This window comes from Equus przewalskii, chromosome 28 (genome assembly GCF_037783145.1).
Source record: "Equus przewalskii isolate Varuska chromosome 28, EquPr2, whole genome shotgun sequence".
In the NCBI taxonomy this organism is placed as follows: Eukaryota; Metazoa; Chordata; class Mammalia; order Perissodactyla; family Equidae; genus Equus; species Equus przewalskii.
This window is the reverse complement of record NC_091858.1, coordinates 6,929,697-6,957,327: the sequence shown is the minus strand read 5'-3', so window position 1 is coordinate 6,957,327 and position 27,631 is coordinate 6,929,697. Positions and strand designations below refer to the sequence as shown.

At 48.7% G+C, this 27,631-nt stretch overlaps 1 long non-coding RNA gene across 3 annotated transcripts in view; it reads right to left on the bottom strand.

Annotated features, from left to right (window-relative positions):
- Positions 1–347: 347 nt before the first annotated feature.
- The window catches only part of LOC103553117 (uncharacterized), a 52,896-nt gene continuing 25,612 nt past the window's right edge, over positions 348–27,631 (bottom strand). The window contains exons 1-5 of one of the 3 annotated variants that reach the window (XR_545400.2): positions 7,221–7,855; positions 3,320–3,445; positions 1,414–1,789; positions 1,030–1,287; positions 348–731 (exon numbers count right to left, since the gene is read on the bottom strand). This is a non-coding gene — a long non-coding RNA (uncharacterized lncRNA). Of the gene's footprint in view, positions 732–1,029; positions 1,288–1,413; positions 1,790–3,319; positions 3,446–7,220; positions 7,856–27,631 lie in introns of those variants that run through there. The other 2 variants (XR_011534116.1, XR_011534117.1) reach the window with 2 other exon arrangements.

Here is a 27,631-nt window from a genome sequence, read left to right as displayed (position 1 = left end):
GGCACCATGGGAAAAGCCAAGAAGATTCACTCCATCCCTTTGCAGCCCTGAATCCCAAAATGGACATAAGGCTTGAAGACATGTGCTGGCAGCATTGGGTGGGTTTTCTGAAGGTGACTACCTTTGTGATGACCCATACATCTCCTGTAGCCCCATTCTCTTGTCTGAGCTGCCGACTGCCTAATGTGTAAGTGGACCCTATCGCTTTAGTTATAAAGTCATAAAATCTCAGGGTTGGAGGAGACCTTAATGATTGTTTCTTCCACTCCTCCCCAAATCTACCCCCATCTGCTATTGACTCCTCTTGAGTTGAATATATAGTTCTTATTTCAACATGCTGCGCTCAGTGAAAGCTCAATAAGTATTTATTGATGGTGGTCCCCATGATGAATTAACAGCCAAAGCTATAAAATTAAAGTTTCACACAAGCAGGGGACCCTGGTGAGAAAGAAACTGCTACATAAAATTTGAAATTTTTCAAAATGACAAGCATTCACACACACTCGTGCGCACACACACACCGACTGTGTGACAGACAGAACACCACAGTTCTCTATCTCCCCCATTTAGAGAATCACATTGGAAAACAGGAAATGTTCTTCTTATAGAATATTCATGCCTTTCAGCTTCTCAGAGGCCAATCAGCCCGGCCTGTCTGGGTGTGCCGGGCCCTGGACCCGGAGTCTGTCTTTGTCTCCTTGCTGGAACCAACAACCAATGCAGTTCTTGTCCTGGAGAAACAAAATGGTGACACTTTATCAGATGTCCCAGGTGGGCTTAAGTCAGTGCAGTAACATACAATTCTAAGGATGCTAAAACTTCAAGGAAAAAGATCCAGGGTAGGACAGGTGGCTTAAATGGGAATGTTTAACAAGGTAGTGTGTACCTGGAAGGAAATGTTAGGGAGGGTCACCATAAATAAGTCAAGAACTTTGAGGCCTAGTGGGTAGAGACCAGCAATCACCAGCCAATCCCATCGTGCAGCCCCTGACCCCACCCCAACGTATTTATACGCATGAACTCACTAACCGTAGGTCTACAGGCCTCCTGTGGTTCTGTTTGAGGACCAGCCGGCAGAGCTCACTTTTCCCTCATCTGGAAGGCCTGGATCCCCTCCAGCTGCAGCACTGAGGCATCAGAGCTCACTGTCGGCCCTCTCAATCTCTACCCCATTTGACTCTGAGAGCGAGTTCCAGGGCCCTGCTAAATATAGGGGTAGAGGCAGGGCCTTCTCAAGCTGAGCCACAGCCTTCCCTGGAGATCAGTCGGAAAGGGGCCCTGCCACTCCTGAAACCAAACCAGAGAGAACCATCGACAAGCTGGTAAGTTACGTGGGCTACAATCTCAGCCAGCTCAAAAGGAGGAAAACCCAGAAGCCTTGAAGAAATGAATGAGAGTCTGTGCTGAACTTACCAAGCGCGACTGTATGGGTAACTCATTCCCTCTGCACCTGGTCTGTACCCCGAGATTCTCTCTCATGGAGGAAGCTGGTTCTAAGGCAGTATGTGGCAGGCGTGGGGATGGGGCAGATCAGGAGAAGTAGAAAGGGAAAGGCCAGAAAAACAAACATCAATCTTATGAGGACAGTGCCACCCCACTCTGTTCCCAAAAGATCCCCAAAGAGAGCCGTGAAGGGAAGCAGGTCGGGAGCTGCAGTGCAGGCCGCCCTGGGGCTGCCCTGCCTCTTCGGGTCAGCCCCAGGCTCCAGGCTCTTCTCTCTCTTCCAGCTCTTGTTTCTTGTCTAATGCCCAGAGCCCCCTATCTGGTCACTGGTGGTTGAGCAGGCACCCTGGGAGAAGACAAAGAGAGAGGGAACCTATCCACGACCAGCACTTAGTGGCATCGCCCTGTGCCCGGCCCTCTGCTAGATGGAGTCCTCCCATGGGAAAATCCCAATATGCCCTTGGACAGAAAGAACACCCCGGGTCCAGCTGGCAGGGCTCGCTGGCCCTTCCCAGCCTGGGCCTTCTTCCCTTCTGCTAACAACTGTCTCATGATTCTGCTCTGGTTTGGGGTGTTTGTTCCTGCCCAGATGGAGTGTCTGATCTTGCCATGGCCAGTGTTTGCTGCAAAAGGGGACCTGGTACACTTTTATAGGAACCCAGTGGTTCCCTGGGGCCAGACTCTAATGCTGTCCAGATGCAGAAAAACAGAAGGGCCATTCAAAAACAACCGAAATATCAACACACTTTGAAAGCGGTCTGTTAGCACTTGTCATAAGCACAATAAACAAAACAAAGAAACCATCAGAAAGTACCGTGAGACAGTCAGGCTTTAGGAACTTGGCTTTGATGGCTTAGAAAAGCAAAGAATGGGGGCAGAACCAGTCCCCACGTGGGCTGAGGTTTGTTTGTTCTGCTTATCTGAAGTCAGAGTTAACAATCCCCATCATGATGAAAGGACCTAGAAGTTTCTCCTTTGCAACTGGCCCCTTTGCAGATTGGCGCAGCCTTCCACAAGCAGTCAGTTTCTGCACATGGCCCATAAAACACCCATTTGTACAACACCACTCCCATCTGTTGAAAGACCCTTGTTCCCTCTGAGTTAGCTCAACAAACAAGTGAACTCAACCAACGAGATCCTTTGCTGGTGTTCTTACCGGAGGGCTCAAGGAAATAAGACCTAGGCTGGTGGGGACACAGTTACAGTCACTCCCTTCTCAACAGTTAGATACCCCAGCTCCAGGTGAGGCAGGGCAAGGACCCAGGGTCTGTTGGTCCTGCCTTTTGGAGGAAGAGGCTGAGAGAGAAATGTCAGCAGTCCACCTGGCACACACCAGCCTTCCACTCGGAGTTGTGGAGCTGGGGCTGGGCCTGTCTCCGGGTGAAATGAGGCCGCTCTTCACCAGTCACTCAAGGTTGTTTCCTACTGTCTCCGCAGCTCAGGCTTTGCTTAATTCCCACAGTGGGTGCTGGCCAACTCGTCTATCAAATTACCTGCCAGTGATTTAGTGAGCTTAGTTCGTTTGGGTGCAGTCCCACATTTTGACTCTTAGTCAAGCAAAATAGGGGATTAACCAAAGGGAGTGGGGGAATCTGACATGGCTGTCTACTGTGAGAGACGGGGCTCCAGAAGCTAAGGAGACCCGATAGCAGGAGGGAGAACCTGGGAGGCCCCAGACACACGCTCTGGTCCCCTGACAGCCATGTGACCTGAGTCCATCTCTTGCATCCCGCTCGCCCCATACAGACACCCAGCTGGCCAGTCTGCTAAGCCCTATGAGCAGACGAATCAGAAGACTCAAGTCTGTTTGCCCCTCATAATTGGGAAAGCAAAAAAAACACAAAAACAGATGTCAGAACAAAGAAACCAAACGTACGTAGAGCAGGAACTCTCCCATTTCTGCTCCGGGCCTGAAGACTGAAGTCTATTCTGCCGTAATCCTCCTCCTTGCACAGAAAACGCCCGCAGCATCAGCCAGTTTAGTCTGAATCCAGCTGTTTCTCTACAACAGTGAATGATTCCACAACAATCAGTAAAAGTTCATTGAACACCTTTGATGTGCCCAGTCACTCCCTTTAATTACTTCAAACAGCTGAGTAGGTGGGAATAATCTTGGAAGGAAAGCCTCAACTTCTCCAGATGCCTTGCAACCTGTCGTGGATGCAGGCGCGAGCCCCACAGGCCCAGCCTCTTCGTGTTTCTAAGGCCTCCTGCCAGGTGGGGACTGAAATAGCAGGAGCCAGGAGGCTCAGCTCGCTGCCTTCGGAGGGGCCCCCTTTCCTTTGAGCAGCCTCCTGTGGCCTAGAGGAAAGGACAGGGAGTTTTGTAGTCAGAGAAACCTGTGATTCAAGTGCCATCTTTAGCACATACTAGCTGCCAGCCTCGGAGCAGTCACAGCTAATTTATACGACACTGTAAGGACTGGAAGAGCTCATGCTTAGCAAGGACCAACGCACAGCCCAGCATAGAGTATGTGCAATAAATATTAGCTGCTTTATTCTTGTCTCCACCCACCTACAGCTGTCAATCAATTAACAGACAGGTATTCGTTAGAAGCTGATTAAGTACCTAACACAAGGGGAGTTCAAAGGATACAGATAAATAAGCGAAGGTCACTGCGTGGGGGAGCTCCCAAGATGATGGAGAAGATGAGCAGATCATTTAAATGGACAGAGAAACTGCTTCAATGCAGAAATGCGGAGTACTATTCTTACAGGGAGGCAATTGGTCCTTCACAGGCTTAGAGCCACCCTGCTTCGTCCTACTACTTACTGGCTGGATGAACTTGGACACACTTAACTCCTCTAAGTCTTGGTCTCCTCATCTGTAAAATGAGGAAAGTAACATCTAGCTCATAAGGCTGCCGTAAGGATTAAATTAAATTAAATGTGCCCGTTATTGGATGTGTAAACTCCTATATGAAATCTGAATACTAATCGACCTAATTCATAGGGATGTTCTGAGGATTACATTTGTTAATACATGCAAAGCATTTGAAATAGGGTTGTGTAATTGCTTGCTATCATTGCCCTCTAGAATGTAAGTTCTCTGAAGGAAGGATTTGGGTCTGTTTTATGCACTGATGCATTCCCAATGGAACAGGGCCTGGTATGTATCACCTTAACATTGGTTGATTGAATGAGTCATTAAATTCTACAGGAGAACAGAGCAGAGGGGCAGATTCCATTCTGGAAGGCTTCCTGGAGGAGGTGATGCTAAAGGGTGAATAGGAGTTAGCCACGCTGAGAAGATGGGAAGAACATGCCTGCAGAGGCGCTAGCACAGGATGGGTACCAGGTGTGAAAGAGCCTGATATGAACAGGAAATCTTAAGCAATCTAGTATTTGTACAATAAAAAGCACAAATCAGGGAGAGGCAGGAGACGGAGGCTGTCTCCTGGATCTTCCAGTGACTGATAGTGTGTGATCAGACACACCCTGGAAAACACACCCGAGAGAAATGGGAGCACTTGAGAAAGACAGCTTCCGTCAGCCCCTCCTAAGGCCTTCAAGTCACTGGGCCTGATCCAGGAGAGCCCCAGAAATAGCATTTCGCATGAGCCCTCCGCCCTTGGGGAAAGTCCCATCACATGGGACCCTAACTCATCTGTCTGCAAGATTTCCAGCCCACTTGGAGAAGCAGGCAACCATGCCTGTGAACTCTGACCCCATCAATCCTAGCAGGGCCTGGGGAAGCATTTACATCTTCAAAGGTCCTGGTAAATGTTAGCCAACAGCCTCCCCAAATCCCGACCCTCACCTCCTCCCCCTCTGGGTCACCAGGGGTCAGCGACCAGGGTCACACCTGCCCAGGCCTCGCCCAGGCCCAGATCAGCCAGGCATCTCATCCCCAGAACCGTCCTGCGCTCTCCTGGCTGCGTCCCTTTCCCTCCCCGCCATGCACAGGCCTAGGGAAGGTATAGGGCCAACAGGGAGGAGGCCCCCACAAGAAGGCCCAGGCCACCTTCCAAGGGGCCTTTGGATGAAGGAGGGCTCAGGTCAGCCACCCTGGAAGAAGCCCTGGGTTCCAGATCAGGGGAGGGGGTGGCACAGGCCCATAAACCTGGGTTAGCTCCAGTGACTGCCCTATCAAGCAGGTTTCAGTGACCTCCGCCTGACCCCAGTAAGCTCCAGTTGTCCCTCTGATCTCCTCAAGGCAGGGAGGCCTGTTAACTTTTACCAGACTCCTTTGACATGAGCGCTAATAAGAACCTGGGAGGGAGTTCATTCAAGTGTCAGGGGATCAGGCAGCCCTCCACAGCCTCACCACCTGCACCCGGCCCCGGAGCTCCAGCCAGAACCTTTGCCACACCACAGGACGGACGAGGAACAGGGCTCTGGGCCCCGAGAAGCAAAAGGGAGCCCAGGCCTGCAGGTCTGCCTCCACAGTGGACGCTGGCCCTGGTCCCACCTCAGATTCAATTCTCCCTGTTGGTGGCCCTCAGGCCATTGTGGCCTCAGCTGACATCCAAGAGCAGGGACTGCCCTGCCATTTTACAGAAAGGCATAGAAGACTACCCCCAAAGAGTGGGGGGCCTTGCCATGGCAGAGCCGGGACTGGAACCCAGGATCGGGAGCTCTATTGAGCTATGCTCCTTTGGGGACAGTCACCCTGCCAGTGGTGATAAAATGGGCTCAGAATGAAGGCCGATGGCCTTCCCAGGCTTAGCCCTGCCCCGCCCCCTCCCTCCCTGCTCCAAGCCCAGTCCCCTCAGAGCTCCTCCTGGCGGGGGCAGGACAGGCAGATTAGACCACTGGGCAGAGCCAGCACGCTCACCTCAGCTCAACAGTAATGGGCTGTGTGGCTTGGGAAAACCACTTACCCTTCCTGTGCCTCAGTTTCCCCACTTGTAAAACAGGGAGGGGAAGGTCTCTAAGATCCCTTCTGGTTCTACATTCTCTCACTCCAAGTTTTCACCACCTCCAGTTTCTCTCAGCCCTATTCCTCCTCAAAAACACTGCCAGATTCTTCTGGTTTTACCACAGACTTTATAGCCAGAGGGGTTCATCTAGCCTAATCCTTTTATTTAAAAAATGACATAGCTGGAATCCAGAGAGACGAATTAGCTGAGTGACCTTGAGCAAGATGCCTAAAGGCAGAGCCAGGCCTCCAATTCAGGTCTCCTAGTTCTTCACACGGTGCCAGCTCCAGGCTCCAAAGGCGCCAGGGAGCCCCACCTCCTCAGAGGGAACGGACCAAATTCTTTGCCTGGCATTCAAGGCCTGCCCACTGGCCTATGTGTTCACTGCCCCCTGAGCGCCCCCTGCTCTGTACTCAGACTCACTCTTTCCCAGGAAAATCCTACGGTCAGTCTCACCCCAGCCTCTGCTCTGGACGGCCCCATCCTACAATTTGTCCAAGTCTACGCTCTCCCCAGAGCTTCCTGCCCACATGGCCCTGCCCGCCCTCCCTGACCTCCCGCAGCCATGAGTCTGAGTTATGCCTGCTCACTTCGTTCCTCATCCTGTTCTTGAAGGTGTCAGCATCTCCCTGCCTTCTCCACACAGCCTAGAGTTGAATCCTTGCTCCACCGGCCTCCTGAGCAAGTCACTTCACGTGCTTGTGCCTCAGTTTCTTCATATGAAAAGACGAGATAATAGGAGTTCCTACCTCAGCCAGTCATTGTTAGGAGTCCTTCTAATATATACGCATACTTAAAACAGTGCCTGGCACATAACATACGTGTATATATTTGTTACTATTGCCATCAAGGCTATTCCAACTCCCAGCACCTCTGGGTACGTCAGGAGAACCCTCTTTTCATGCCATCCCCTCACCTTCCAGTGCTGTGTTAGACGATGCTCTGCTGTTTTCATGGCCAACTTTTCTGGAAGCGGGTGGCCAGGTCCTTCTTCCTAGTTTGTCTCAGTCTGGAAGCTCCGTTGAAACCTGTCCACCATAGGTGACACTGCTGATATTGGAAATCCCGGTGGCATAGCTTTCAGCAACACGCAGCCACCATAGTGTGACAACCAACAGACCGGTGGTGTGGTTCCGTAACCAGGAAACAAACCCGGACTGCAGCGGTGAGAGCACCGAATGTTAACCACTAGACCGCCAGGGCTGGCTCGTATATGTATATTTACTACTATTAAACTTCACGTATACATATTATTATATACACGTGTATACATATATATCATATATTATATATATACATGTTTCATGTATGTATTTTTTTCAACTGTAAGTTTCTCTGAATGCACATATAATAATGCGTTTCTTGGTAACTTCTGGAACTGTGGTGATGCAGGTCAAGGAGGCATTCGAAAATGGATGGACAGATATATACAAAACCTAGTCCTGGAGGTGACAACATCGGGATAAACTAGTTTGTTATCAGAATGTTCATCAGCACAGCTCCTGGACAGAGGAACAGAACATTTTCACCCACCAGAGTATTCCCCAAACCATAAAGATTCCCCTTAAAATTCTAAACACTCCCTCCCATCTCCTCCCACCAGCAGAGTCCCTTAAATTCTGTTGGTTCACCCGCTCGGCTTGGTGCCCAGCCCAGGCCCCTCCTGCTCACCCCTATAGACAAAAGGCTTGTGGGTGATTGATGGTGACAGTGACCTGCCACTGACCCTTCCAACCTGGGCTTGCTGCTGCCCACCCGGCACTCAGCAGCCCCCCACCCCGCCCCCCGGGCTCTTTGGTATGCAGATTGCCCACCTGATGGGGCTACTGGTTTTCTTCCCCTCGGTGAAGTGGAATCTTTGATGTGGACCCTCCTGGGTTCGCTCCAAATGTCTGGGCCCCCGGAATCACTGCCTACGACAGCCTGCCTGCCGACTACCTTTAGGGGTTCAGGGTGTGAAGCTACACAGACCTGGGTTCAAATCCTGACTCTGCCACTTCCAACCTTTGTGCTCTTCCAGACGCGGAATCTCAGCTTCCTTATTGTGAAGAAAGAAGATAAAGCATGTCCCGGGGAGTTGTTGGAAGGACTATGTTAGACAACATATAAAGCTTTTGCACAGTGCTGGCACATCGTATTTACTCAGTAAATGGTGGCTATGGTGAGGAGGAGGATTATAATGATGCGAAGGCGGAGGGTTGTACATGAGGACCGACTTTGGCTCTGTTTTGTCCTCTTTCTTCCTCTTATAATCACCTCCTTGATCTCCCTCCCAAGAGTGGTGACATCGGAGCATCTCCTCTTTCCTCTTTCACACACACACACAAACACACGCACACACTACACCCTCTCCACAGCTTTTGATTTAACTTTCTCCTTTCCCAGAACTTCTCTCGCTGCCATTTGGGACGACTGGACCCCATGGAGCTGTCTCCTTCTTGCTCCTTCATCATTGGTCACTTGTGGTATTTGCTGACTGGGCTCATGTCCTCCACAGCTCAGCTGCCCAAGACTTGCTGTCCTTACGAAAGAATCTGTTTCCACTAAACCACTGAGCGTTTCACAGGTCATCATTTTAAAGCCATTTATGTACTCATTTTCTTTAGTTTATTTGCCTAGTCCTCAAAGAATATTTGGTTTGAGTGACTTCCTGCAACCAAATTTGGGTGCTTAACCCAAAGGTATCAAGCCGCCTGGTCTTTGAGATTGAGCTGCGGCTCAGGCCAACCACCATTTTGAAACAAACGGCAGACCAAAGGAATGCTCAGCTGGGCCTGTCCCCTGCAATTTTAAACAGATTTCAGTGCAGTGGGACCCATGAAAAGCAGTTATCCGGAGAGGCGGGCTGGTGGAACCCACAGTGCGAATGAAGGCCCCAGGCACCATGCAGGGGGAGCACAGCAAGGAAGTCAGAAATGGCCAGCATCCCCGCTCCCCTGAGGCTGCCCACAGGCTGGAAGACTGGAATCGGAAAAGTAGAGTAAGTGTTTTCATCTGACAGGAAACGAGGGTTGGCTCACCTCAGAGTTCCAGCTCCACATGCCATACATTCTAGATCTTTCTCTCTCTCTCTCTGAGCCTCGCTCATGGAAGCTTTAATGACATCCAAAAACAGACTCCCTACACTCTTAATTGTACAGGAATGCAGTGGGGCAGATGAGAGCCCAGGAAACAAGAAAACTGTAAGTCTGGAGTAAGATAACCCTGTTTAAACAATGTCAGTGAACACCTCTGAAAAACAGCCTACCCTGGAAAGGCAATGATGAAGGAAGAGATTTTTCAGGCTTCCATTCCAGGAAGCTCCCAGGACAAAGAGGGTTCCCTGAAAGAACCCCATCGATGTGAATGTGTCTTCTCTCTCTGTTCTCCCCAGAAGTTCAGAGCAGCGGGCAATGGGGACATGACTGGGGAGAGAGATGTCTTAGGGGTGAGGAGTTTTAACAACTGAAATAGAGAGATGAGCGTCAGAGGGACTCGTCTATCCCCCTTGAGCAAAATGAACAGAGGGAGAAGGAAGAAAGGGGATGGGGAGTGCTTTCCCAGTGGAACGAGTCGCTGAGTTAAATTACAGGGCCCTGGGAGGGGTGATTAACAACCCTCGTGGTTTTCTGCTTCACAGCCATTACTCACCCCGAACCTGGGGCTTCTCGGTTACACAGCCCAGCACAGGCCGACCATTTTTTCCATTGACTGAAAACACATTCTGACTGAAAACAAACTTTGGATCCCCGAGGCTTGGCAGGCCCTCGGTCCTTCTCCATATTTAATCAACGGGAAGCTAAACACTTTCAATCTGTGATGGCTCATTTGGACGGGGTCTCGGGGCTTTTGCTTGGTGCCAGATATAATAACTCTCCTCTCTCTCTTCTAAGGCCTATTTTATAATTTTGCTGTTTTTCAATGTCAAGCCCATCTTTTGAAGAATTTTTATTGGATTTCCTGCTAGACTTCAACGAGGATTTTTCTTGCTTTGGCAGAAATATCAAGCAGAACCGGGGAAAAACTCAATCATCGTCTTGGAAAGTCGTGATGGGGTGGGGGTGGGGGCTGCCTTTGTCTGTTTGCACACAAACAGGTTTCTAGAAGGCTGGGGCAGCAATTGCCAGCTTCAGGGGGCCCTCTGATTTCTGATTCATGGGGTGAAAAGTGACAGGCAAGGCGGATGGATGTGGGAAGAGAGAGGAAGTTGGGAGAGGCTAAGAGAAAGAGGGGCATGAGTGTGCGAGAGAGGCTGGGGGTGGCAAGGGTTCTAGTCGGTTTCTGTGGCGTGAGGCCTGGCACCACCGTACATACCCACTCATGCCCGGTCACCAGAGCTGCTGGGATGCTGAGCAACAGGGAGCAGCACCCACACAGGGGGCAGCAGCACAGTCTGCACAACAGCAGGACCCCCTCGGAGCCGCCAACCCCCCCAAGAGTGGGCAGGAAGGCTCCGTCCCAGGGCCTCCGGTTACACCGGACGCCGCCGTGGTCTCCGCACCAGCTCCAGGCCACGTTCAGATCTCAGTTTTTCTTCACAGAGATTATTCCCCCAGGAATCAGGCTGCCAGTGAGTGACAGCTTCTGTTTGCTCGTTTTCCTCTCTCCTCAGAGTCAACTTTCAGAGGTATCAGGATGTTCCTCCTGACTCCTGGGCTTTCTTTTCCTTCCATTTCTTTCTGTCTCTTTTTAATTTTGTGCAGAGAGGCAGGGGGCATCTCTACAGCATATTATCCAGAGAAGAGAAGTGGTTCTTTGTGCAATAATGAAAGCGGGAGAGGGCGAGCCCTTCTATGCTCTCTTTTTATGCTTTGTTGTTACATTTTAACTTTTTGACTTTTACGTTGAGATGTTAAGTAACCAAACTTCTTCCTCCTGGCCACTGCACACCTCCCACTATTAGCTTTATAATTTACAGATTTTCATGTCGCATCCTTTTATTCCCACAACAGGGCAGGAATTGCCATTGCCGTTTCAGAGGGGAGCAAGGGAGACTCACACAGGCCATGTGACTTGCCCAAGTCTTGTAGGTAGTAAGTGGCCAAACCAAGGCATGAACCAAGCCGAGCACGTCTTTCTACTTCACCACAAAATGTGTATGCTGCATGGGGGTTCCCTGGCCCCCTTTAATAAGATGTCTCTCTGTGCTGGGCAGAGCTCCCCAGTGTAAATTCACTGCAACAGAATACATTGAGAGTCGAGATGTCATGGCAATTTTTACCATATCCACAAATTGGGGAACAATTTCTCTTCAGGCCAGACTACAAGACCAGGCTTCCAGGGCATCGAAGCCACTCCTCATTCCTCCCATTTCCAGTAGGAAAAAGGACAAAAAAGATCAGGGAAACAAAAGTACTTATGGATCCTCTCACAGCTCAGCCCTGGGCTAGAATATTGCGGGAGTCAGTACCAGGAAAAGACGTTGTCCCTGCTTTTGAAGACTTTGCAGTCCAGATGAGGAGATAAGACAAACAGACATAGGATCCTAGAATGTTATAACTGCAAAGAGCCTTAGAGGTCATCCATCTAACCCCTCATTTACCAGTGAGGAGGTGGGACTGTTCAGAGAAACGGTGAATCAGTAGGAGCAAGATGAAACAGTCTAATTTCATGGTAAAGAGTGCAGTGGCGACTGGAAGCTGTCAGAGAGTGCAAAGTAGCCAGGGACACGTTCTAGGAGAAAATGAACTTGATCTCAACCTGGACGTGTGTGTAGAACTGGATGGATGGGCAGGAAGAGAAGGGCAACTAAAGGAAAAGGGAGAAGGGCAACTTAAGTCCAGTGTGTTCCCGGGACCATGAGGGGGGCCAGAGTTTGGAGATGGGGAGGAGGGGGAGAAATCAAGGCTGAAAACCTGGCTGGAGCCAGATCTAAAGTGATCCGGAGAACATGCACACAAAGCCAGTGAGAAGTCACATGAAGGTCAGCGCTTCAGCCCTTGCTGACCAGTGACCCTGGTCCTATAATTTTCTAAGCTCCATACCCACGCCTAACAACTCATCTAAATTTACCCCAAAGGGCTGGGGGCAGACAGAGATCCCAATTTTGAGTCTTGGGAGAGTAGCGACTGTCACAGGGTTCCCCTGCTACTCAGGTCATCCTGCTTCCCCATCAACCCTCCCCATTCCTTTAGTCACCTCCTCAGTGGTCCCTGGGAGTTCCCACAACCATGGCTGTGCACCAGGTCCCGGGCAAGGACTGCTATGAGCAGGCTGACAAAGCAAAGAATAAAGAAGCCAAGAAGAGGGAGACAATCTCAGGATAGTAAGAGTTCATATCTGAGGATGGAAAATTAGGGAGAAAGCCTCTCTACCCAAGACAGCAGAGAAACTCCAAGAAAACTGGCATCTGGAGCAGAATTTTCTCCAGCCCGTGGGGATCCCAAAGGCATGAAAGCTGGAAAGGGGACCTCCTCTGAGTCCTTGTTCTCCTGCTGCATCTCTGTGGCTTGAGCATCTCCATCAACCTTTGCTCCTTTTTACATTCCAACCTTGTGCCTCACTTTACCCATTTTAGCCTAAAAAACAAGAATTCCAGGCCCTTTCCTTCTTAGCAGAGACTGAGATGAGGACAAGTCAGAAGGTAAAGACCCAAAACACTTCAGGGGAAGGGCGTGGTTGCTATTGCAGCTCGTACAATAATGACCACAAGAATGTCATTGTTACTCTGCCTCCAAAAACAGGGCCTGTCTGCCCTCATGAACAGCCCTTTGTTCTTCCAACAGCTCCCAGCTGAAGGAGAAGCGGGCGTCCCACTGCAGGTTACATCAGCAGCCAGCCTCCCACCTTCCTCTCCTGAAGAAACACCCCTTCACTCCAAAGTCAAGGCCCCAGGGTCATAAAGTCCAAAAACCCTCCTCTTGACTGACTCCCCTCAGAGAAGAAGGCCAGCCCCATCTACCTCCTTTCCTACCCAAGGGCACCAAGAATGAAGCTGGCCCACCCTACCGGGGGGACTGCCTTTCCCCCAGAGGCCCTTCTCCACGCGCTCATCAGTTCTGCTCCATTCGGGAAATTCCAACTCCATAATCAAGCCCTAACCCCTTGATTATGAACAATCAGTTCCTTTAAGTTTTCCACAAGACACTCCATTCCCAAACATGATCCCACAGCCCCAAAACACACACCACACCCCAGGAACACGGCGTTCCAATCACTGTGTCCCTTGCCCCGGTCTGAGAGCCGGGATCCTTGCCTCCTCCACCTGTCCCGCTCCGGCCTGCTCCTCCACCCACCTCAAAGTTGTCACCAAGTCTTCCCGAGCTGCCTTCTTCCTTCTTTTCACTTACTTTCTCTCTTTGTTCCTTCCCCCGGCCCCCATCTTCGCCTCCCTCCTTCTCTGTTTGAGGTTAAGAAGCACGCTACAGTATTCCATAAATTACTTGGCAAGAGTGGATGACAAAAACAAAATGTAATTCAGATTAAAGTCACCCTCCAGCTGAAATGATAGTTTATTAAATAAACGGCGATGCTGCCAATCAACCTTGCTGGCAACTGGGCCCCTTCTATTAATCTTTCTTGGGGTGATTTAGGATCCACCTGGGCCCTCTGAGAAGATTCTCCCATCATTTCCTTCCCATCTCTCCGGATCAGGCTGCTGGGCTTGGCACAGTTGACAAATTCCCCAAGTAATCCCTCAAAAGATTGGAGAAATGCTCCAAACGCTCCATTAAATTTATTTTCCATGCTTTAAGAGACCCAAAACTATGTCCAATAAATAAGTGTTCCCTGTGATTTACTGAAATGCTCCTCTGATTTAAAGTTATAGGGGGAAAAATATGGAGCCCCTGGGATCCCAGGACCAGCCTTGCAAGTGAGACCAGATGTGAGATTTCTGCCCGGGGAGAGGGGTGGAGGGGGGAAAACAGCCCAACTGGTGGAGGCTTGAAAGTGACAATGTCTGAACCCCGGTTCTCGGCTTTAACATAAAAGGTCCCCAGGTGAGCATTCTTTCTCACAAAATTTATTGTGGTTGTAGTTAGAGGGGGAACCATCAAAAGAGTAATTCTGGCCCTTGTTTTGCAGAGCTCTTTTGATAAATATGATACTTAGAAATATGCCTCCCACTAGACAGAAAAGCCATCTAGTTAAAATGAAGTAATCTGTCAGTAAACTCGCCGGAATCAAAGCCAAAATGAAACCTGTAAAAGGAGAAGGGGAAAAACGCCACTTAGAAACGCTTGAGTCAAGGAGGGGAGAAGGTGGAGATTAAGAATTGTCCTTTATTCAGATATTTTTATCTGCAGAGTTAAAAGCGGAGATTTATTTTTAAAGGGGGCTATTTATGTTCCAATCTCCAACAGATGGGCCTGTGTTCCTGCCTCTCTCGTGCAGCCCGAGCTCAGCAAAAACAGCTTCTCTTGTGAGCTGAAACTTACCCAAATGAAGGAGGAATAAAAACTTTTGGAAGCAAATGTAACCTTTGGAGCTGCTTGGTAAATATTGGATCTGTTTACTACAGAGGCCCAGATGTGCCAAAACCAGGAAACAAACATGAAGGGGGGAAAACAGCCAACGTTAAGACTAAACTATACATGAAGATATGTTATATGAATATTGTATGTGTGTGCATGTGTGTGTGTGTGCGCGCGCATGTGTGCATGCTGATTCCCGAAGGACTGGAAAGCTTAGGCTAAGAAATGTCCCAGTGGAGAAGTGACATCATCAATGGTTTGTCCCAAATAGTCGTGTCTATAGAATCCACTCCTCCAAGAGTGCCCCTCTGCCTAATAAATTACCTGTTTGCAAATGCCTTTTTCATGGTTAGTGATGAAAAATACTTGGGCTGATTCCCCTGGTGAAATGACCCACACAGTGCTTCTTACTCTTCTTGAGTCCGTAACTGCACCAAAAGAAACTCAACTTCATGACTCCATCAGCCCTTGGGCGGGCTGCCTTGGAAACACAGGATTCCCGAGCCTTCCAGAGTGGCCAGGCCCACACAGGAAAAGCTCCCCTCTTCACTGAGGAGCAGGCACTGGGCTGGGCAGCTTCACCAGGGCCTCATCCCAGGAAAAGCCTCCTTTTATTGTGTCTGCCTCCCGGGACTTCCCCATTCCTGTCCCCAGAACAATACCCGAGGCAGCCAGCCTAGAAAACAGGAAGTCCCCACCACTCCCATGCCAGGATGGGAGGTGGGAAGACCTACCTGCCCTTCATCCTGCGTTCCACATTTACCCCAACCGGGGGACGCAATGATTAAGACCCGAAGTGTATATATAGCTTTGGACAAATTACAATATTCAGATTCTTCCTCTAGCATCTGTACTACAGTGAAATGAGCCTAAAATGAACATGGGAAAGGAGAGGAGAGAGAAGTGTCATGGAAGAAATCTTAGACATCAAATGACCCCAGATCTGATCCTGGCCATGACCATCGGGCATCTCTGACCTGAGACCAGTGGCTTTGCCTCCCGGACCTCCATTTGTTTATTTCTACGCTGAAGGGTTGAACCAAATGACCTTCTGTTCTCAGACCCCCAGAGGTAGCTCCCTCTCTCACGGCCCAGAAGGCTCCCTCTCTCCACAGCACCCATACTGGTCTGGACAGAGCTGGAGGGTGTGGAGTTTGAGCAGCACCTGTGTTTACACTGTACAATCTGCAGTTTACTGTAATAAAATCATTTAATACAGTCATAATTTTTTGGCAAGGGGTTGTGTTTATGGTGAGCAAGACAGAGAAGGAATGATTGACTATGACTGATTAAAACGATAAATCAAAAACAAAGGAGGGAGGACACGAACAGCACAAAGCCACAGGCAAATCCAATTTAAGTCTCAGGTTTTGTGCCTTTGTGGGAACAATTCCGTCTGATGATGAGCCAGCCCTGGAGGTGGGGGCCTGGGGCTTGGGAGGGTGAGATGGAGGCACAGACTCCAACAGCTCATCTCAACAGGGTTTATCCTCTTAGGGTAGACAAATAAGGAAATGGTTTTACAAGAACTAGTTTTACAAGAACTAGTTTCTTTGGGCCTCCATCTTCAAAAAGGATTTGGAGGGAGGGCTTGGGAATGAAGGAGTGTGTGTGCATGCACGTGTGGGTATACATGTGCATCTGGGTAGAATAATTTCAGCAAGACCTAGAAGGACTTTCCAGTATCAAAACTACCCCTAAAATATAATATTTGAAACTCTACCACTAGCAAAGGATTACTCAAGATTGCAAATATTTCTGACCTTCCAATCGTCATCCTTCCACAACTGAGTGCCTGCTCCATGCTAGGCTCTGTGCCACAGCAAAAAGTTTACAAGGATTGTTCATTCAGCAAATGCTGACCAAGTGCCTACTCTGATCCAAGCTCTGTCCTAGGCCCTGGGGGCAGAGCAGCAAAAAAGAATGCCTGACCCCATGGAGCTTCTATTCTTATGGCATTTACATCCTCATGAGTAAATACCATGTTGGCCCCCAGAAAAGAAGACTCACAGGCAAACGGTTCTTTCCACTACAGGGTGATAGAGGCTGTAATGTAAATATGCACAGAGGGTCAGGAACAGGGAGAGTGACTTCTAAGCTGGATCTTAAAGAATAAGAAGAGCTATCCTTTCACAGCCAAAGATAATGATGCTCCAGGCAGGGGTGACTGCATTGGCAAAGACAGAGTTGGGGAAGGGTCTGCTGAAGTTGGGAAGGGGGAGAATTGAGACTCCTAGAAAGGGCTGAGTATTAAGCTGATAGTCTGGTTATCAGCTAATGCCTTAGATAGTCATTAACTTCTTGCTGGGAGCAAATCTTCAAAGACCAATCAGAGGTCAAGGCCTGGAAGGGGTAAGAGTCACAGAATTGGGAGGCTGTAGAGGAGTGCATTAGATGAAGTCAAGACAAACCTCGCTTATTTCCCAACTTTGTTTAGGATGGTGTGGTAGAGATGACTACTGACCCCTAAATGTTCATGCCCCCCTTGACATAGTGTGGTGTTGTTTCTGGGGAGTGGCTGCTCAGGGTAGAGTTTTCAACTCCCACACCTACCCACCATCCGTCCATCTACAGCCGTTCATGTGACTACTCTCAGCAGTGGAACGTGAACAAAAGGGCTGTGTCATGTCCAGGCCCCATGTGGTTAAGTATCCCGTGTGCTCCCTGGACAGAGACCCCTCCAAGGAGACCATGGAGGTCAGGTGGTGAAGATGGTGCCAACCATCTTCAAGGGCTCAGAGGAGCCAACCAACCCCATCAGATTTTTCATTAGTGAGAAATACTCTGTTTTTGTGTTAAGCCACCAAGATTTTGGCATTGTATGTTATAGCAGTTAGTCTATCCTAACACAGGTAGCACTGTTCCAGGTAAAAAGTCAGTTTATAAACATCCCTATCACAGACTAGGCTCCCCAGGATACAGCCTGAGACAGAGGACTGTGTGTGCGGTTGATTAAGGTGTGTTCTTGAGATCAACACCTGTGATGGAGAGAAGGCAGCAGGATGGGGCAGAGGGAGGAGTTGAGCAGTGATACAGTTACAGTGATACAGTGATACAGGAACTCTGAAGCTGGGATGGCCTTCAGCAATGTCCTGCACTGAAGTAAGGAGTCCAGGACTTTGTACCCCTGCATCCACCAGACATTGGATGCAAGCTCCCCCTGAGGAGGGGCCATAACCTGGAGTGAAGCAGAATACTTCTGCAGAGGGCAATCTCTGGAGAGTGAGACACACTATGAGCCATCAACAGTGAACAAACCAGCAGCTGGAGGCAGAGAGTTCCTCAGCCAGAATGGGTACCATAGTATCCACTACAGTCCACCCATTATGCCCTAGGATTCACTTGCATAGTGTAGGTTCATGCCATCCAGGAACAGCTCCTCCGGGATTCTGGTTGGTCTCCTTTCCGAGGGAAATCAAACTAGAGCCCCAAGACTAGAACTAGTCTCAGGGCTGCGACTGATATGTATCATGGCCCTCCTTACCACCCATTCATATAGTCCCTCACCCTCCATTAGCACTTCTACCAGTTCAGGTGGCTTATTGGTGGGGTGACTCAGACCCTCATCTTTGAGGAGTCCAAGACACTGGTCACCATGCCCTTCTCAGGATATGGCTGCTATACTTGTCCATTTACCATCAAAATCGAACAGGGAAATACCAAGAGAACCTCCGGTGTCATGTCCTTCCCTGCCCCCACTGTGTAGCAGCAGCCTTGACTCTGCTGATGACTAAGGTCAACTACACCTGACAGGGTGACAATTCCCGTCCTGGCCTTCTTGTCTCTTGGCATAAGGAGTCAGAAGTGACCAGGCAGTAGCCGCAGGTGGAGCTTAATGGGACTTTTGCTTTGTTTTCCAGAAGCACTCCCTCTCTAAGAATCAATACCTCTAGCTCCAGAAAGCCTTGAGTTGTGAGGATTGGAAGTCGAAATTCCCCAAATGGGTCACAAGGAGTGACGGTGAGCAAGGTCCCTTCTATTTTCACACTTCGGTTCCTGGCCCAATATATTCTGCCCGTTGGAGATGTGCACTACATAATGGTCATTAACTTAGAGTGCAGACTGCATCCCAGAAGAGGTACCTTATCCCCACAGGGTATCAGCTCCACTGGCACCTCAGCTCTGCCATCCAAAGCTACGCCTCCATCTCTTTATCGGGCCAGCAATTTCTGCGTTGTATGAAATAAGACCAATTGATATTATGGTCACATGCCAACTGCCACGCCTCCATTACTGTAAAGTGAGTCCCTTGGCCCAATGCCATATTATACGGGGTACCATCTTGGTGACTCAGACTCTGCAAGCCTTCAGATAGTGATATTAGGTGAGATCTCATGGGCAAAAGAGTGAAACTGATTACTAGAATATGTCAATGCCAGCAAGGATGAATCACTGCCCCTTTCAGGACAGAAGAAGTCCAATATAATCAACTTGCCACCAAGTATCTGGTTGGTCTCCTGCAGGGACAGAGGCTCAATGTTGGAATCCTTTGCTATCAGTATGGACCTTCAGGAACAGCAGTAGCTAGATTAGCCTTGGTGAGTGGCACCCCATGCTGGTGGGCCATGCATAGCCTCCATCTTTGCCACCAAGGCTTCTCAATTTATGCCCTCATTGTGCTTGTGCTAGCAAGGGGAGTGAGGTCCAGGGAGGAGCTGATAAGAAAGGATCAACTGACTGAGTGATTCTGTCAACCTGGGTAAGTGCTTCTCCCATGGTGGACACCCCCTAATGGGCTTTAACACGTGGTACAAAGATCATGCTTCGTGTCCACTCCCACAGGTCTATCCGCACATCTCTTCCGCAGGACTGCTTGACCGTCATCTTCTAATATTTCTCCTTCCAGGTGTGTGGCCAACCAGCCAAGCCATTCACTGCTGCCCCAACGTCATAGATATTCTTACCTCAGGCCACTCCTCTTTCCCCACAGAGTGAATCACCAGGTGTCCTGCCCAGAGGTCCGCCCATTCGCAGGATTACTCCTGGCTGCTGTCTCTCAGGCTTTCTCCTGAGTGGCACTGCAGTTCAGCTGCCATCTGGGTTTGGCTTTCACACACCTACTAAGTTAACCCATCCATGAGCCAAGCTCAGCTTTTTCCTCCTCTGTCCACCGGTCATAAGAGAACCTTCTGGCCCCATGCAGCCACAGGTGTGAGCAGAGGGAAGGTCACCAGAGCAACAATAGCAGATGACATGGGAGTCTGAGCCACCTGCTCAAGCAGCTTATTTTTATACCCTGGCACTGCCTGTGCCCACACCCAGATGTCCCACTCCCATCTTATTTTGGATTGCTGTTGGCCTCTCTGACCTCTGCCTTGGTGGGTCTGACAGAACCAACCTCCTGATGGCCAGGCTTTGTCTGTCCCAGGGCCCAGTGGCATGCCAAAAGCTATTTTTTAAGTGGTGAACATAGCATGGTCTTGGTCCAGAACCCTATGGGTCTACATTGTGACTATCCTATAAGAAGAATGACAACTTTTCCCTTCATAAATACCTCTAACATCATGAAGACCATCAGGTCATACGGCCCAGGAAGCAGGGATTCTTGCACCATGGACCTTCTGCAGACCCATTTCAGGCTATGGGCTCCACTGAGCTGAAAGCCTTCCAGGTCACTAGGTAAATGGATTAAAGCTGTATTCCCAAGCATGAAACATACTATCACAAGAACCCAAAGAGGCTCACCAGGTAGAAGATGAGAGAGATGTAATAATTTGTCCTTTACTTTGAAAGGAATATCCCAACATGCCCCAGACCACTGGACTCCTAAAAACTTCTCAGATATGGCAGCCTCCTGAATATTTGTAGGGTTTATCTCCCACTGTCTATAGTGTACGTCTTACCAATGCCCCCAATATTCTTGCCATTTCTTGTTAATCTCTAGTATGATCATCAAAATGTCATCAATCTAGTGGACCAGAATATCATAGTGGAGTGTGATAGAATGTGTCATAGTGGAATGTCCAGATGGTCCAGGTCCCTTCAGACTTTATTATGATAGAAGGCAGAAGAGTTAATGTAGCCCTGGGCCAAGACATAAATGTGTACTGTTGCCCATCTCATGTGAATGTGAACTGCTTTGATCTTTTCATAGGTAAGGAAAAAAATGCATTCCCCAGATCAATGGCCACATACCATGTACAGGAGGCCATACTAATCTGTCTAGCAGAGATGCTACACCTAGCAAAACAATTGCAATTGGGGTTCCCTTTTGGTTGACTTTGTGGTAGTCCACTGTCATCCTCCAGGGCCCATCTGGTTTTTGCAGAGGCCAAATTGGTGGGTTAAATGAGGATATGATGGAGATAACTACCAGGCATCCGTAGGTCTTTGAGAATAGCACAAATTTATGACATTTCCCTTCCTCCAAGATGCAATATTGGTTTTTATTTACTATTTTGGCCAACAAGTAGGGGAAGATTCAGAGGCCACTTGGCCATTCCTATTCCAATAGCTCTTACCTAACATGCTAAGGAGCCAATATTCCAATTATACCTTCAGGGACCAGAGAAATGACCAGCGGGTGGGTCTAAAGACCCAATGGACCCACTGTTAGTCACACTTAGCCAGAGGGACCATATTGATGCTTCGGTATTCTGGGTGTCAATATCAACACAGATTCTGTGTCCAAAAGTCCTTGACAAATCTGGATATTCCTTTTTCCCCAGGGAATGACCATATGTACCTTTGGGGAAGAACTGAAGAAATTATTGCCATTTTATATTTGCTGTGGCATTACAGGGTCCTTTCTTCTGAAGACCTGACCTCCCCTTCAATTAATGGGTCCCACTTTCTCCAAGCTTGCAAGAGTCATCCTAGCAGCGTGCTAGCACTATCTTCCAGGGTCCCTGTCATGTGATGAAACCCTGAATAAGAGGAGAGTGCTCCTATAGCAAAAAAAAAAAAAAAAAAAAAAACCAACCCTCTCATTCCCTTATATTTTGCCACTCTTGATCCAGCCCCTTCAGAATGCAATTCCATACACAGTCTCCCAGCTCCTAAAAGCACGTGTTGGCTAAGTCAACAGCTCCTTTGGGGTATACGCTCTTTCTTCCCTTAGCCAGCCCAGCCCTTCTCTGACCAGATTATGTCATGACTTATCCCCGGTTATCGGGCTGGTGGCCAGGAAGGGAGGAACGGCTGACTCCTAAGGGGACACACATTCATTCTCTTGCAAGGCAGAGGCCTCCGCACTGTTGTCAAGCCAGGGAGAAGCGTTAGCCTCTGACAGGAAGGAATGGGTTGCTTCTGCAGGCCCAGAGGGGTCGGGGGAATCTGAGGATTCAATATTTTTAGTGAATCAACCCAGATGTCCCTATCCCCAACCCTGAGGCCCTGATTTCGGCATGACAGACTTGCTGGGGTTAAGAATTCAGCCTTCTCTGGAGCTCTGCTGCCCTTATCACAAAGTCCTAGGCCTAAGCCTCACCTTTTCCTCTCCTCCAGCTTCAAGTAATAAGATTCTCTTTTTATGCTTCCAAGGAGGTCCTTGGTGTTAAGTCAGTGATTAATTACCCTCAGCCTTTCATTGTCTTTCTCCAGCGCATCAATACAGCTACGTTTCCTTAGTCCTTGTAATTACTCCTGCCCCAAACCTCTCCAACACCTGAGATATTACACCTGCCGGTACCCTTCCTTCACCAGTGTCCCATCTCAGCTCACCCCAGTGAAAGATTTAACGGCTGAGCTGCTACAGCACGCCAGGTTCGATTAGCATGTCGCCCACCAGCAGAGACAGGGTTCTCATTGCCAGTCGGCTGGCGGATGACCCAGCTCCAAGATCTCACTTTGACATGTGCTTCCTAGCACCTCTTCCCATACCAGTGTTGTGGGTCCCTCTCCTCCAGAAACAGACTTGGAGATGGAGATTTGCCTGCAGGTGGTGCATTGGGAAGTGTCCTTGAGAGGGTGTGAAGGAAGCAGGATTGGGCAGAAGGTGAAGTTCAGCTGCAATGCAGCTACAACAGAGGCCTTAGCCAATCGCACAGAGAGCTCTGGAGCTGGGATGCCTCCAGAGGGGTCCCAAACTGAGACAAGAGGACCAGCTCTATATATACCACATTGCCCAGTCATTGGACGTGGGCTGCCACTGAAGAGGGGACACAGCCTTGGGTGAGGCAGCTCCCTTCAGCTGAGGGCATTGCCTGGAGAGGGACAAAGTGAAGTGCCCTCAGCAACAACACTTCCAGCAGCTGGGGAATTAGTGCCTTTGTGCCCAAGGGGGATCTGGGCAGCTCACAATAACATTTCACTGCAACTGTCATACTCACAAAATTATGAAAGTTTATGAAACCTCAGTATGAAACTTTTAGGCTGCATCCCCAAGCAACAAAGTAGAACGCTTGAGCAAGGAGAGGTCTGTTCACAGACTATCTTGACTCCTGCAGGCCATCGCCCTCGGAGATATCATGGTCACAGGCAAGGGGGCAGGAGGTGCAGAGGGGTATGTTTCACTTCCGTCTCTCCAGGCCAAGCACATTTGTCCGTGGAAATGATGCTGTCTCACTGGTTCTCAACCTCAGATCGTCACCCAAACCGGAGTGGCCAAATACTTACAAAAATTTGCAAAGCGATATTAGACTATACCCATTTGCGCAGCTGCCTATCCAGACATGAAGCAAGGCAGGAAATAAGGCAAATTGCTGCAGAGAAGAGTTATTGAATGATCAAGCCACACTCACAGCAACACACACACACACACCCCACCCTTGCTGAGCTCAAACTCAACCTGCCATCTCCCGGAAATAGAAAGAGAAGGAATTACATTTGTTAAATATCTTTTCTGTAACACCACCATACTAGCCCTTTAAATACACTATTTCAGTTAAACCTCACAACACTCAATAAAGAAGGCATCACCTTTTAGAGGCAAAGAAAACTAAGGCTCAGAGTGGTTAATGACTTGTCCAAGGTAACACAGCCAGCGAGGGGAAGAGCCTACATCTGAGTGCAGCTCTGTCGTACTCTGAAGCCCACACGCTGCCTTCAAGCAAATTCCCCCAAAGATGTACACTCCGCAGAGATAATGACCACCGCCTCCCTCTCCTCCCTGCTTCTGGGCTGCTGGACAGCTGCTGTGAGCCGTCTGTGAGGTACTGCTGTCCACAGCAGCTAAGATGCTACTTTTTGTTCCTTTTTTGCTTTAAAGGTGAAATTCCCTATTTGTTATTCGCTTACATTTGTAGTAAAAAAAAAAAAAAAAAAGAAGAAGAAAAAGGCTGAGAGTCCCACAAAAGCCCACAGTAACCCATCCAGTAACTGAAGCATAGCGCCTTATGTTTTCTGATATTACATGCTAGGCCGCTCAAGTACGCAGAACTTGAAGTGCCCTCCCTCTGTAATCTAGAATCGTTCTCCAGAGAGCAGAGGAGTTGATTTCTTTGAGAAACATAACTTTCTACTAAGCTTTCCACAATTTCCACACACGCTTTCCTCCATCCTTAAAGAGGAGTGATAAACTATAGAGCATTAATTAGTGTTTATTTTACAATAATGACTCCCACGTTCCTGAGCTAAATGATTCAGGCTGTTTTGCTTTCAGAGTTCCTGTGTCAGCTTTTTATCGTTTTTCTGTCTCCTCCCTTGAAGTCGGTCACCTCTCACTGCCGTCTGTGATCTGTCTCTATCAGCCTTTACTTTGCTGTTTCTAAATAGAGTGGGCTTGGAAACAAAATAACCAGGCTTGCTGGAATTGGCTAAATGATACTAACTAGATTCTAAGCGAGGGTCTGAGGGGCTCTTCCTTGAGAAATCTGTGAAACTTCAGTGCATTTATTCTATTCATTCAACTATAATTTATCAAGCACTTGCTATGAGCCACTATGTGCTGGGGAGTTGGCAGGAAACAAAATAAATAAAAACTCCTTCCTTCACAGCGTTTACATTCTATCGGGACCAAAGAAAACTGGCGGCATCCCTTCTAAATAGGCAAAGGCCACTTTTGCTCACAGGCCAGTCCTTCCCATCCTTCATGTGGGTGGGACTGACTGACGGCCGAGTCCTCACACGTGTCGTCTCCCTGCCCCACCGGCAGGAAGCCCACAAGGTCTGCAACACCGGGATAGCACAAAGCTAACAGAGGACGGTTCGCTCTGTAATTCCAACACATTGTGGGGTAAATGGGCTTTTGTGGGCTGGTCTGGGAACCCAGCCACCATGTGTACCTCTGATCTATAGGAAAATATATTCCAAGTTCCAGACAACTGACTTTCAGATGAACTTTTGGAACAGGACTCATTTGTAAGTTTAGGACTGCCTGTACTTCTCTATAAATGGTCCAAATAACCAGGGCATATTGACCCAACGGTTAGAAATTAAGAATATCTGGATACTACCCAGCACCCCCATTAACCAGCATGGACGCCTCCGGCAAGTCACTGAATCTCTCTGAACTTCAGACCCTTATAGAATGGATTTCATGAAGATTTTGTTAAATAGGGCTTCTGCTGCTAAAAAAAAAAAAAAAAAAAGAGTTTGAAAAGCACTATTTAAAAGAATCAATAAATATTTCTCCTGTGAATGAACAAATAAGAGAATGAAATGAGCGAATGAGAAAACTTCACCCACATTCCTAATACTCCTTGAGTGGTGTCCAAAATTGAAGAACATTTCATTGAGAGTCATTTTCTCTTTTGCTCCTTTCCACAGAAGCTTCTGACCCAAAGTCCAAACATTTGTGAATGAAATAGAATGATTGCCCTCACTCCTGGGATCCCAACTGAGAATCTGGGCTTCAGCCGGACCCACAAGAGAGCTGTTTATGCAAGTCAATCGGATGAGTTAGTAGGGTGGGACTGGTCAGAACTCGCCAAGCAGCCTGCACTTGTGTGGTAAAAGAGAAAGAAAATGTGGTACTTGAGGAGAAAATCAAACCAAGAACTAGCTTCACAAATAACCATTCACCGGCTCCCCAGGGCTGGGACCAGCTTCGTCCTAGACCGGCCTTCCCCCCACGGCCAGGCAGCGCGGGCCTGGTGCGGGGCCAGCCTTGTTGGGAGGTAGCTGGCCTGGTATTTCTAGGCCAGGCTGCTGTCACATGCTGCCCGGGATGGTCTTTCTCCCACCCCCCTCCTCTTCAGGCCCCTCACCCCTCACCCCTACCCGCTCTCCTCCCAAGAAAGATGGCTTCAGAGAAAGGCAGGCACACCAGAGTCTCTCTTTGTGTAGACAGCATCGATGGGAATCTCAGGGAAGAAAGTCCAGGAGACCTGGAAGCTGTCACCACGTGCACAAGTAGGGACGATTTATGTCCAGGACCAGGATGTGGACGCACCAGTGAATTATCCTTTTGTGCCAAGGTAAATTGGACGGGGGGAAAATGTGTGTCAAGGAAGGAGAGCCTGGGCTTGGCTGTAATCCTCGCGGCACCTGGGGACGACATCCTCCCTTACATTCTGGTAACTGCAAAACTATCGAGAGCCAATGATTCTCCTAGGGCCTCTTGCACAGGCATGACTAACATGTGTTGAGTACTTTTTAAGCCCAGCATCTTACAATAACTCATTGAACCCTCCAAAACCCTACGAGGTGAGTACTCTGACTCTCCCCACTTCAGAGATGAGTAAACTGGAGCACGAAGTGGTTAAGTAACGTGTCCAAGGTCACACAGCAAGGAAGCGGCTAAGCAGAGACGTGAGCCTGAACAATCGGACTCCAGAGCCTGCACTCTTCCCAGCCAAACCACAGCGTACAGTAGCCACAGAAAGGACAGGAAACGTTGAAGTGAGGGATGGTGACACACCCCACTTCTCCCTAAGGAAAGACGCTTCCAAGCTCCCCCACGTGACACCTGCCAGCTTTCAAGAACACGGTCGGCAAAGACCTTTATAAAATAAGAAACATGCCCTGTTTGGTCACACAGCAAGCATGAGAAACTCAGTACCTTTTATAGGTTCTCAGCAGCCTTTAAGAAAGGACTAGAAACAAAGAAACCCAAGTGCTCTGGGTGCTTTTAGTTTTTAAGCTTTTCAAGGGTAACCGCTGTAAAAAGTGGTGTATTTCCTGCCATCTTTTTCTACGTGTCTATAAATATATCCAGAGATTCATAGAGATATATTTGGATAATCTACCTGACTAACCTAACATTATCTCGTGACCATCTTCCTTCTCTCTAAGAGGCAATGAGGTGCAGTGTTTGAGTCACAAGCTGGACCATCAGACAGCGCAGGGTCACATCTTGGCTCTGTGACCTATCCATTCTCTGGACTTTAGCCCTTTGATTGGAATAATGGCATAAAAACTTCCTTGAAAACTGATAAATAAGGGGAAAAGTCAAACACACTGGCTTTCCTGTATGAACTCTATGTCAAGTTAACCAAACAGTTGATGAGGGAAAGAAGAATTCCAACTATCAAGTGCAGAAGGAAGGAAAAAAGTAAAAAAAAAAAAAAAAAAAGCCACCATTGGGCAATCCTCATTCCAATATGTCCTAATTACAGGTTCCCAGGAGCCCTCACCAGCCCCGGAATTCCACCAATAGTCTGGTCAAGACAAGCTAGGCGTTTTCTATGATGCTTCTTAAAATTCCTTCACTGCTTGATTCTACCTATTTATTACAGCAACACCCCACTTGCAAGCACGAAAATCTGTATTCATTTTCTATGGCAGTGTAACAAGTTACGGCCAACTTAGCACTTTACAGCAACACCCATTTCTTATCTCACAGTGCTGTGCGTCAGACATCCGGGAGGGTGTGGCTGCGTCCTCTGCTCTGGGTCTCAGAGGTCTGAAATCGAGGTGTCAGCTAGCTGCGTTCTCATCTGGAGTTGGGCATCATCTTCCAAACTCATTCCTGTTGTTGGCAGAACTTAGATGTCTAGATGTAGGACTAAAGCCTCTGTTTCTCTCTTGGTCATTGGCCAGGGACTGCTCTCCACTCTGAGAGGCCTTGAACTCTCAGGTTGTTCCCAAGGCCGCCTCTATCTCAGCAATGGAG